Genomic DNA, 13,498 nt, shown 5'->3' with positions numbered 1-13,498 from the left:
CCACTACAACTTCCACAAGCAGACCCGTAGAGCAGTGCCCACCCCTACAGAGTCAGTGCAGTACATTTCAACACATTAACCAACAACAGTACACTGTAATTATAGTAAGCATCGACAGACCAGAAGACAGTGCTACTAATGACCATCATTCATCCAGTGCAACAAGCAGATACAGTTAAGGGGGCGCCCGGGGAGGTATCACAGCAGCATCCCAGAAAGAAACAGGAACCGAGGGGAGGGAGTGGAGGGGGCTCACTCATGGCGACTCCCTTCCCAAAGCAAGACTGGAAGTACACCCCCCATGATCACCAAAACACACATCCATGCCTCAATAACCCGAACCTAGTACTCAAAGGGCCCGACCACGACCAGGGCTCAACGAACAGACGCATCCATCAAAGGACCCTCTCCCTTGCTCTCCTGCACGCCAGCTAACTCATTAATCATGGTACGCCAGAGCTCCAACTCCTGGTCAGCATGCTCATCCAATCGAAACTTTCGCAAGCAGCATTCCTCCGCGGTAGCCCATTGATTTACTCAGCCAGGTAACATGCAGCGGTGGGTGCGGGCTGGCCCATCGGATCGCAATGCGCCTTTTCGCCAGTATAAGCCCCAATTATGCGAATCTATATGCCATTTTACAACCCTTTTTGTGGACTGGGATCAGGCATAGCAGGCAGTGCTTCATCGTCTCCTGCGCTCTCACAGCTGTCACTTCCTTCAGCGTTTTCACCACTCGATGCCAATAAGGTTGGACAGAGCCACAGACCCACGCCATGTGATCAAATGAAGCCGATGGTACTCCAGAATGGCCACAACTTTCAGGCCTTGAGGGAAATATTCTATTTAAGCGTTTAGGCATCAGGTATGCTCTATGCAACTAATAGAAGTGTGTCAACTTAAACCTAGCATTGCTAGTCGCATCTCGCACCAGAGAACAGGCCCTACGCCATTCCCCATCCGTGAGCGCCGTTCTGAGGCTAGTTTCCCAGCGGTCTCTAATCCCCTGAGTGCCAGTTATTCTATCACCCTTGAGAGCTTTCTAAGTTTGGGACAGGAGACCGCAGTCACCTCCAGGATCAAGTACTGTCGCCAGGAGATAGGATTCAACTGGCTCCTCCGGAAAGGACGTCCAAATACCTCTGACGTCTGCGAGATATTCACATATTGTAGGAATTACCTAGGACCTATTTCAAACAGGGATTCTGCCCCATCCCTCGCAATGAACATGCCATTATGAAATAAGTCTCCTGCATTATTGCAACCCCCTGCACGCCATTGCACAAAATCCATTACCTCACCAGCCTTGGCAAAAGGTCGGACCCACCACAGGGGAAGCAGGCGTGCGTCTGGGGCCTTGCGCAGAACCTGCACTACCGCCCTCTCCCAAGCTCTGAACACCTACACGACCAGATAGGGGGCACCTTGCGGAACCCCATAGCCACCCATTAGTATATGCGGGAGGCGCTCCACACAGACAGAACCAGCTAACAAATCCTTTTCCCAGTTGGAACCATCCTCACACCACCGGACTGCATACTGTAGTAACCCGGCTAAGTAGTATAAGTATAAGTCTGGCAGCCCCAAGCCTCCATCAACCAGGTCCAATTTAAAAACTTCATGCGGACTCCACACTCTTTGGCCCACCCAGACTAAAGATAAGAGCAATTTATCAAGCTGCCGGAATATCGAAAGAGGGAGCTCACAAAGTAAATTCTGCATAACATACAGGTAATGAGGTAGCAAGATCATTTTACTGAGTGCGATTCTACCCATGACATAATGGGAGAGAGGTCCAAAACTGAACAGAGGCACGGAGGCCCTCCAGTACTCTTCCCATGTTTAAATTGAATTGCAATTGCGGTGAGTGCGCAACCCAGATGCCTAAAAATGAAAAGGACTCAGGCCCTCATTCCAACCCTAGCGGTCTATGACCGCCAGGGTGGATGTCGTCGGAAGCACCGCCAACAGGCTGGCGGTGCTTCAGTTGGCATTCCGACCGCGGCTGTAAAGCCGCGGTCGCCCAGCCGGGTCCGGCGGTTTCCTGCCGGATTTCCCCCGGCTGGGAGAATCCTCCATGGCGGCGCTGCAAGCAGCGCCGCCATGGGGATTCCGACCCCCTTCTCGCCAGCCTGTTTCTGGCGTTTTTTACCGCCAGGAACAGGATGGCGGGAATGAGTGTCGTGGGGCCCCTGGGGGCCCCTGCACTGCCCATGCCACTGGCATGGGCAGTGCAGGGGCCCCCTAACAGGGCCCCAGCATGATTTTCACTGTCTGCATAGCAGACAGTGAAAATCGCGACAGGTGCAACTGCACCCGTCGCACCCCTGCAACACCGCCGGCTCCATTCGGTGCCGGCTTCTGTGTTGCAGGGCCTTTCCCGCTGGGCCGGCGGGTGCCCGCCGGCCCAGCGGGAAAGTCAGAATGGCCTCCGCGGTCTTTTGACCGCGGAGCGGCCAAGTGGCGGTTCCCGCCAGGCGGGCGGCGCCCGCCGCCCGCCGGGGTTGGAATGACCCCCTCAGTCTCCCAGGATAGGCCCAACTGGGGCAACTCTGACGCCGCTATCACCGACAGACCTGCCATCGGGAATAACACAGTTTTGGGCTGGTTAATGCGGAGGCCCGACACCTGTCTAAAATTATCCACCATACCCAACAAGAGGGGGACCGCTCATTCAGGGTCTGTGACGTACACTAGAGCATCATCTGCATACAATGAGATTATGTGCGTTCTCGTCCCCACACGGATGCCCCATCTATCCAAGCCAGACCGTAACTGTATGGCTAGAGGCTCCATGGCCAATGTGAACAGCAGTGGTGACAAGGGGCATCCCTGCCATGTGCCTCGTTCGATAATAAAGGAATCTGACACTATCGCCCCCGTACGCACTCTCACCTGGGGCGCTGAGTGCAAAAGACGCACCCAGGATAAAAAGACGGGGCCTATGCCCATCTTGCACATCACCTCCCATAGGTAGTCCCAGGACAAGGTGCCAAATGCTTTCTCCATATCTAGAGCCACTAGTGCTGCGGGAAACGCAAAGCCATGAGTCTCGTGAGGTATATGCAATAAGCGCTGTATATTCATATGAGTCCCCTTCCCCTGTATAAAACCGCATAGATCTCCCTGCACTAAATGCGTCACCACTCGACTCAAACGAGAGGCCAAAACATTAGCTAATAATTTAACATCAACATTCAGCATGGTCAAAGGCCTATACGAGCCCGGGTCATCAGCCTCCTTTCCTGGCTTTGGTAACATAACTATCAAAGCTTCTCGCATATGCTCCAGTAGCAGACCATCACTTAGTGCCTCTTGGAGTATTTTCAACAACCGTGGAAGAAGCACAGCAGAATAAGAACGATAAAATTCGACTGGTAGCACGTCTGGACCAGGTGCTTTCCCGGTCGCCATACCACCCAACACCTCCACTAGGTCTTCCAATGAAACTTCTCCCTGTATTTCCTCCACCTCGGCCGCCGTAAGGCGAGGCATCCGGAGACCATCCAAGTACTCCTGAATCTGGGTCACGCCCACACTCCATGGTGAGGTAAAGATATTTCGCAAGTGTTCACACAGGTGCGTATTCACCCGCAATTGCCCTAAAATCCTTTCCCCATAAGAGCCGCAGAGCATCTGGATAATGGGGATGGGCCGCTCCTGCTGGAGGAGCCAAGCCATCATTCGCCCGGAGCGGTCTCCTTCTCGGAACAGTCGCTGCCTATAGTTCTGGTGGACATCATTATCCAGTCCTTCTCAGAGGTCCACAATTCTACCTCGCACCTCAAGGCAATCCGCTTCTGAAGCGTCACCACTATCGACTTGGCGCTGTATGGCTGCCAATACGTCCTCCTGCTGTGTGAGCTCCCAGTCCAGGCGCTGCCTGTTTTACTAAGGCTTTCCCCTCTGATAACTACTTTCAGTGCCTCCCATTCTAAGCCTCGAGTTGTTGCCGTACCCCAATTCGTATGAAGATATCCATCCAGCATACCCTGAAGATCTTTTTTGTATTCAGGACCGCCTAGTAAGTCCGGACGCAAACGCCACAGGGGGATCGCAGGCCTGGGCATGTGCATTTTTACATTCCAAAAGGAGGGGGGTATGGTCCGACAAAAACCGGACCTAGTAAACGACTCGGCGAACATCCAGTGAGCCGTCATTGGCTAGAAGAAATCTATCCAGACGGCCGTAAGCCCCATGGGTGGGCGTATAACACAAAAATAATTTAGATGTGGGGTACGTTTCTCTCCACACATCTACAAAGTGGAGATTCCTCATAATGCTGCGCAGTTTGGCACTCATATGCGTCTTCGTATTCATCTTCGGCGGGTCCCTATCTAGCACTCTATCTAGGACGCAATTAAAGTCGCCAGCCCACAGGATGGGCATCCCATTGTAAAATATTAATTCATGTTGGAGCTGATGATAGAACCCCGCATCATCAGTGTTAGGGGCGTAATATTCAACAGAAAGACCTCATGGCTATCTAGTATGCCATGCAGAAATATGTATCGACATTGCACATCTGCTTTTAGGCTTTGTAATATAAAGGGAGTCCCAGGGGCCACCCAAATAAAAAAACCTCTAGCGTAGGAGGAATAGGTCGCCGAATAAAGCTGCCCCCTCCACTTTTTCTGCACTTTTTGCGCTTCATTCTCAATCATATTTACGCCAAGCCGTCTAAGATACGTATGTACTCTATAGCGCTTCACAAAGGAGTTTAACCCCCTAACGTTCCTTATAACTATGCATGTCAGGGTACCCACCATAGTCTGATCCAATCCACACACCCCTCCACATCTCCGGTCCATCCGTCCCCACCCACACGCAGCCCCCACAACACAATCCTCTGGTCCGGCGCATGCACAACCAGGTAAGTTGATGCCCCCTAAACAGAAGAATGCCCACAGTGCTGACAGAGACAAATATAGAACTCCAACTCAAACAAGAACCCGCATACAATTTTCCCATCCCAACCTGGGTAAACACCTCCCACAACTAGTGTCTGCCCAATCGTGCGTGTACCCCACTATCACTTCTATAGCCCAGAAGTGGGAAGCAATCGCCGTTCCCGCTCGATAGCTAGATTCAGGTCCGGACTGCGCTCCGACACTCCCACCACACGCCAATCGTCCGGCCCGCACACACTGTACCCACAAAAATAACCAACAACAGGGGGGGTTACCGCAGTTCCACCACTCCGCCGCAGCCCCCAGAACAATCATCGACCCGAACCCCTGCCATCCCGCATCAAAAGGCAGCAGCAAAGAGGAGAGGGGAGGGTCAGAGAGAGAAACAGGAGCCAACAGAGAGAAGACCTCAAAGAACAATCCAAAACCAAAGTACTTGGCTCCAACCACAACAAAAGGACCAATTAAGTATTCAGGTGTCCTCAGTTCCCACTTCTAGAGTCAGTCTACCCGTAACACAGGGGGACCCAGAGCGAGAGGACGCCTCCGACGTGACAGCTTGAACCAACAATTTAGCCTCCTCTCGCTCCTTTCTCCGACGTTCAAGACTCAGGGTGCCATCTGAAAGAACAATCACTCGGCTTCCTTGGCCGTCGCAGTGGCGTCGGATACTTCTGTGGGCTGCAGTATGCACCTCCACTGTCTTAGGGGTCTCCTGCCACTCTCCCCATGCAGGGAGTCCCGCGTTCCTGTCACATCATTCCTCTCCAACCAGTCCCAAGCCGCTCTGTCCTAAACCTTTTCTATCATGTCTGCAGTAGAGCTTACTCCCACAGTTGGCCAGGCAACATATGGGAATCTAAACTTTAAACGTTTAAGGGGTCTCTGCATAGAAAGAGGTTTAGCAATTGGTAAGAATCCTACAAAAGATCTTCTCCTTAGCCTTCTCCTAGAAAGTGACCAGAACCAATCTGGCCCATCCCAGGAACAGGAGGTAGAGGAGGGGATAGCCAGCCAGACTCAGAGGAGTCCCCTGAGGATGCTGGGGAGGGTTCTCCAAAGGACCTGCCAGCTAACAGGCCATCTAGTGACACTGGTAGTGGGAGAGGGCCACACACTAGTAGCGCACCCTTCACTCCTATAGGCCAGGTTACTAGGGTCAAGCTAGTTAGGGACAGATCCAACTCTGCCAATTCCCACATTTCCTCTGTGTCTCACAATTCCCAAGCCTCCCACCCTGAGGATAACTTAATGGAAAGGGAACTCAGATAGCTGAGGTTGGAAGAGGCCAGACTGAAGCTTAAACAGCAGCAGCTGGCCTAAGACAGGGAATCTCTGGATGTGGAAAGGGAAAGGCAGAGGTTGGAGTTAGTTCCCCATGGTGGCAGCAGCAGTGTTTTTGATAGCAATCTTGTTAGAGAGCAAGATTCCAGAATCCTGCATAAGATAGACCCCCCCCTTACAAGGAGGGGGATGACATTAACAAGTGGTTTGCTCCACTTGAGAGAGCCTGCATTGTGCAGTTGGTCCCTCAAAGGCAGTGGGCTGCTATCTTGTGGCTATCTCTCACCGGTAAGCGTAGGGATAGGCTCCTTACAGTCAGAGAAAGTGATGCTAACAATTAAAAAGTTTTGAAAGATGCACTCTTGGGTGGATTTGGCTTAACCACTGAACAATACAGGATTAAGTTCAGAGACACCAGAAAAGAGCCATCCCAAGACTGGACAGACTTTGTAGACTGTTCAGTGAAGGCCTTGGAGGGTTGGTTTCATGGCAGAAGGGGACTGACTATGAAAGCCTGTATAATCTAATCCTGAGAGAGCATATTTTGAACAACTGTGTGTCTGACTTGTTGCACCAGTACTTGGTAGACTCAGATCTGACCTCTCCCCAAGAATTGGGAAAGAAGGCAGACAAATGGGTCAGAACAAGAGTGAACAGAAAAGTTCATACAGGGGGTGACAAGGATGGCAAGAAGAAGGATGGTAAGTCTTCTGACAAGGGTGGGGACAAAGATAAAAAACATTCTGAGTCTTCATCAGGCCCACAAAAAAACCCTCTGGGGGTGGTGGGTCCAAATCCTCATCTCACATTCAGAAAAATCCATGGTGTTATTTATGTAAAGTAAAAGGCCATTGGGCAAGTGATGCCACTTGTCCAAAGAAAAACACCAAGGCTCCCACTACCACAACCCCAACTGCAACCTCTAGTACCCCTAGTAATAGCAGTGGTGGTGGGAAGTCTACTACAAATAGCCAATCCAAGGGTGTAGCTGGGCTCACTATTGGCAGTGTAGTTGGGGTTGGTCTTGTTAGGGAGACCACAGAGGCTGTTTTAGTCTCTGATGGTGGCATTGACTTTGCCACCTTGGTTGCTTGTCCCCTTAATATGGGTAAGTACAAGCAACTACCCCTAATTAATGGTGTTGAGGTTGAGGCCTACAGGGACACAGGAGCCAGTGTAACTATGGTTATAGAGAAACTGGTTCACCCTGATCAACACCTACTTGGTCAGCAGTACCAAGTGACTGATGCTCACAATAACACACTTAGCCACCCCATGGCAGTTGTGAATCTCAACTGAGAGGGGGGTTTACTGGTCCAAAGAAAGTTGTGGTAGCAGTTAGGGGGTGCACCACTCCAAATTATCAAATAATATACAATAAGTACAGAATGTCCAGTATTATCGAGCAAGTAATGATACGAAGTATCTGTTAGTTTCTTCTACAAGACTTTAATTGATACGAGAAGCTTGTTACAACAATAAATTTGTGAAGACAAGCAGCCAACGCGTTTCGCCCTATAAACATGGGCTTCTTCAGGGCTGCAAAGTAACATACAACCATAAAAAAGTGAGGTGACATAATAGCATACGTAAAATAACAAGGACAAGACATATTTAACATACAAGATGTTATTTTACATACATGTAGCAAAGAACAACACATTGTAAGGTTACAAACAAAGTTGCAAAAAGAGAGAGTATATATATGAACAATATCTTGATTCGGACCAATATCGAGTCGTGTAGTAAATAGAACCAGCAAGGAAAAAAATAGGGAAGAGAGGAAAGGATCCTTGAAATATATTGTGAAAGAGTGTGCACAAGAACGTAATAAAGTGAGATGGAGAGCTAGTGCAATAGCATTATAAACACTAGAAAAAAGTAGTAAAGGCATCCCCCAGCCAGTATATCTGAAGTCCAATTACCGACCACGAGGTGACATGAGGTAGCAAGAGTTGATTCAAGTCAAAAAAGGGGGGGGGAATTTACATTGAAAAAAACACACATACCAGAAGTAGTATTCCAATAAAGATAATGTTGTTGGTCACAATGTGCATAAGAACACAAGTGTAAGATGATTCTAAAAAAATGGAAGAAAAAACTCAGGCAATATATACGGTGAAAATCATTAATTTAAAAAAATAGATAGGCTAGAAGTGTTGCGTTTAAGTTAAGTACAATTAGACCAGGAAGAAATATGGAGACTAGAAAGTTTATAATATGAATAAATCAGTCAGAGAATCAGCGGTACCATCAGGGATAGATTTAAAAGTATTAAGGTAGCCGCGTTCGTGAGTGAAAAGGCTGTCCCAGCCATTACCTGAAATGTGGGAATAGGTTGTTACGCGGTGATCCCGGTGGTCGTAAAGGCCGGTAACCGAAAGAACAGAAGTGAGGGAGACGGGCCCAATCGTGTGCCGCCCCTCAGCTAATTGTATGTGTGTTCAGCATCCAAGTATCAAAAGTTGTAAAACGAGGGATGCCGAGTGCTTATAATCCCGCCATAGATGGAAAAAAAGTGTCAACAAGAACGACGGACTGTGTAAGGCCGGCGTCATTAAGGAGTTAGTATTCTCGTAGTCATGCGCGGCGGCCATATTGGAATAGGAAAAAAATATAAAATAAATAAATAAATAAATTATAAAAAGGAAGATATTTAAACCCAGTATTTTGTAAGAAACGACAAGAGCCGAGGTTTAAGTAAGTGGAAGCGAAAAATAGTGAGATGTAAATTACAAAATTTAACAAAAAAGTGTATTAAGAGGCATATAGTAAGATGCTCAGAGAAGAGAGAAAGAAGAAAGAAGGAAAGCAGTAAGAGAGAGTGACAAACCCAAATAGGAGAAAAATATAATCCAAGTGATAAGCGAATAGTGGTGAAAGAACATATACCCGGCCATAAACGGTTAAAGGATGATTGCACAATGTCATATGCGGCAATAAGGAAATATACAGTACAAATAACAATTCAATCGCAAATTATCATTGAATTGATCTATTTGCATAAATTAAGCAAATGAATATAAACAGACTCCAACCCAGATAAGCATGAAACATAATATTTCAAGTATTATTAAATTAGATTTGAGGCCCTAGGCAAATACATGAAGGAAGTAATTTCAACATACAGTAATCACATAGGCTGGCTATACATAAGATCAATATGGAGAGACAATTGTTTAGCAACAGACCTGTATAGAAATCTCAACGAAATATATCGTTCAATAGTCGAAAGAAAACTATTGTAAGAAAGTTGGTATGTATATTGTACAACAGAAATATTATAAATAGTAGTGAAATTCATGGTCTGTGTTATGTCCCAGCTCGACTGTTCGTAAACGACAAATCCAAGCTGCCTCCCTTTTACGTAATTGTAGCTCTCTATTACCCCCTCTGGGGTTTAGTGGGATATGATCAATCCCATGAAACAAAATCAAATCATCATGTGGGTGAGCCAGTGTCATATGTGATGACTGTGGGTACCTACTATCATTATTCTTGATAGCACGTATGTGCTCCTGTATTCGATGTTTAAGAGGTCTTATGGTGCTACCCACATATATTTTATTGCATGCGCACTTTAAAATATAGATCACAAATTTGGTGTTACAGTTGATAAACCTCTTGATGGTAAAAATCCCGGTATTGTTGTAACAGAAGGTACTGGTTTTATCCAGACCAAAGGCACATACATTGCATTCGCGACATGTGTAAAAACCCAAAGGCTTGGTAGGGAGCCATGTAGATGTGTTAGGTACAGAGACATAACTGGGACAAAGGTGGTCCCTCAGTGTTCTTCCTCTTTGATAAGTAATCTGGGGTAACCTAGGGAGGAACCCTTTAAGTCCATGCAGGTCAGTAAGCAAGTGCCAATGGCGTTTGAGTATTTTGTAAATACCCTGACTATAGCCCATGTATCTGGTCACAAAAGACAGGCGTTCAATGTGTTTTTTGTTGTTTCCTTTAGGTTTTAAAGTCAAAGTATCCTTTCTTGATGTACTCATAATACGTTGTTCTGCTTTACAAAGGGTCTTGTGATTGTAACCTCTATTGGTGAATCTCTGTTTCACAAGTCCAATTTGTTCACAGAATAGATCATCAGTGCTACAATTCCTTCACACGTGTTTCATCTCGCCAAAGGGAATATTGTTGATTACAGAAGACGGATGTGCGCTTGTCGCGTGTAAAAGGCTGTTACAAGACGTGGATTTCCTATAGAGAACACTTTGTACAGAGTTGTTATGTATGAAAAATCTTATATCCAAAAAATCAATACTATCCCTACTGTAGTGGAGACTGAGTTTTACATTATAAGGACTGTCATTGAGGAAGGCATGATAGAAGGTAAGTTGTTCAATAGATCCATTCCAAATCAGGATGATGTCGTCAATATACCTCCCCCAAAATACAATAAATTCAGTCCAGGAGGAGGCATGCTTGCCCCATGCGTGTATTTTTTCAAACCAGCCCATAAAGAGACAGGCATATGATGGGGTGAATTTTGAACCCATCGCTGTCCCTTGTATTTGCTGAAACCACCTGGTATTGTGTTGAAAATAATTTCTAGACAGAATAATGTCAGTCATTTCTAAAAGCATCTGATTGTGATCACAGTGGTCAGCGGAACAAGTATTCAGGTAAGAAGTAACTGCCAACAGGCCAAAGGATTTTTGGATACAAGTATAAAGACTATTAACGTCCATTGTGACAAATAAAAGATCATTTGACCACGGAAGGTCCTCAAACTTGTTCAGGATATCCTTACTGTCCTGTATAAATTAGGGTAAATTACAGACAAACATTTGTAAAAAGAGATCCACGAATTCTGATAGCCTCTCCGTGGGGGAATCAATCCCCGATATAATAGGTCTACCAGGAGGAAAGGTACCTTCTTTATGGATTTTCGGAAGGATGTAAATACAAGGATATCTTGGATATTTTACAAGTAGATATTTGTACTCATGGTCAGACAATAGACCCTGTTCATGCCACCCCCACAGTTTATTATTGATATGTTCTGTCAATTCAAAAATTAGGTTACTGGTGAGGCATTTATAACAAGCAGTGTCGGCCAGTTGTCTATCTATCTCCTGCATGTAATCACTTTTATTCATAATGACTACATTTCCACCTTTGTATGCCTAGCGAATTACAATTGATTGATCTTTTTTAAGGCTAGTAAGTCTGGAGTGGACAGATTGTCTATTTGCCGCCAGTTAATTTTAAACACACTTAGAAATTTGAATAAGTCAGATGATACCTTATTCGCAAATAGATCAATATTACTATGTGCATTGGTAGGTATGAATTTAGACCGTGGTTTGAGGCCACTAGTGGTATTGAGATCCTCCTTAATTCCTAAATCTGTTCTAATGTCCTCAATACCAATTTCACTACCATTTTGTAAGGACATCAGAAGTTGTATGCCATACAGGTCCGATATCGATTCAGTTGCTACTTGAGTATCTTCAGCAGTATGGTCCACGGTCTGGGATGTAAGGATTTCACTGCTAGAAGGCCCCCCAGTATGAGAGGAAAAATAATTCTTCAATTTGAGTAGACAGGTAAATTTAAATAAGTCAACAAAATTTCTACCTGGTCATTGGTCTGAGTGGGACAAAATCCCAAACCCTTGCTAAGCAGATTGCACTCCATTGTGCCTAGGGGACGATCAGATAGGTTAACAATAGTCAGGTCGCCCCCTGGTTCGCTTGTCTTGGGGGCAGAGCATTCTAGTCTTTCTTGGAACGGGTATGAACCCCCTGTTTTTCTAAACCTTTTTCTCCATTGTTTCCCACCCCTTCTGGTCTTATTTCTCTTCGCTTTGTTTTTGCTCCGAGACGTAGTCGTTCCATTTCGACAAAAAAATTAGAGGAGCTGTGGGGAATTTGCTTGGAAGGACCACTTTCCTTTGAGGTGTGGTAGCCACTGAATTACCTGTAGATTGCTTACTAGGCAATGATTTGGACACATCAGCTTGGGCTGAAGTGGAATTGGAGGCTCATGCAGCAATGCTGGGCATTCCTGGGCATATGTTTGCTTTGACAAGGGCTCAGGCCAAAAAGGAAAAAGGACAGGGAAACTTGGATCCTGGAACAATGGACCAAGTGCTTCCAAAAGCTAGGTTAGGAAGGGTAAATCTTTGCCCACTATCGCTCCCTCACCAGAAGATTCCCCTTTTTAGGAAGAGGAATCCTCTCCCTGTGCAGAACCTACACCAGATGGGCTGGCAGCAGACACTGCTGAGCTTTTGGGTGCAGGGGGGCCTGCTTGGGAAGAGCCGAGTGTGGCATAGCAGACCTGTCCCACACTAGAGGGTTTAAGACAGCAAGCTGTCAAAGATAACCTCCTGTATACCGAGTCAAGGGACCCTAAACCTGGAGCTACCAGGAGATTGGTCATCCCTTTGCAATGCAGAGAGTTTATTTTTACCTTGGCACATGACATTCCTTTGGCTGGGCATTTGGGCCAAAGTAAAACTTGGGACAGACTTGTTCCCCTGTTTCACTAGCCTCACATGTCAGAGGACACAAAAGAGTTTTGTCGCTCTTCTGTCACCTGCCAAGCCAGTGGTAAGACTAGTGGCACTCCAAAGGCCCCCTTAATACCACTTCCTGTGGTTGGGGTGCCCTTTGAAAGGGTAGGGGTTGACATAGTTGGCCCCCTTGACCCTTCAACAGCTTCAGGCAATAGGTTTATCCTTGTGGTAGTGGACCATGCCACTGGGGACCCCGAAGCCATCCCTTTAAGGACCACTACAGCTCCTGCAGTGGAAAAGGCCCTCCTGGGAATCTTTTCCAGGGTGGGCTTCCCTAAGGAAGTGGTGTCAGACAGAGGTAGTAACTTCATGCCTGCATACCTCAAAGCAATGTGGAAGGAGTGTGGTGTAACATACAAGTTCACTACTCCTTATCATCCCCAAACAAATGGTCTGGTTGAGAGGTTTAATAAAACTCTCAAAGGTATGATAATGGGACTCCCTGAAACACTCAGAAGGTGATGGGATGTCCTGTTACCTTGCCTCCTTTTTGCTTAAGGGAGGTACCTCAAAAAGGAGTGTGCTTTAGCGCCTTTGAACTCCTCTTTGGGCACCCTGTTAGAGGTCCCCTTGCACTTGTTAAGGAGGGTTGGAAATAATCTTTAAAAGCTCCTAAACAGGAAATTGTGGATTATGTACTTGGCCTAAGATCAAGAATGGCTTAGTACATGAAAAAGGTCAGTAAAAGCCTTCAGGCCAGCCAGGAGCTGCAGAAGCAATGGCATGACCAGAAGGCTGTCCTAACCCAGTACTACCCAGGACAGGA

This window comes from Pleurodeles waltl, chromosome 7 (assembly GCF_031143425.1).
Source record: "Pleurodeles waltl isolate 20211129_DDA chromosome 7, aPleWal1.hap1.20221129, whole genome shotgun sequence".
In the NCBI taxonomy this organism is placed as follows: Eukaryota; Metazoa; Chordata; class Amphibia; order Caudata; family Salamandridae; genus Pleurodeles; species Pleurodeles waltl.
This window is presented reverse-complemented; position numbering follows the sequence as displayed.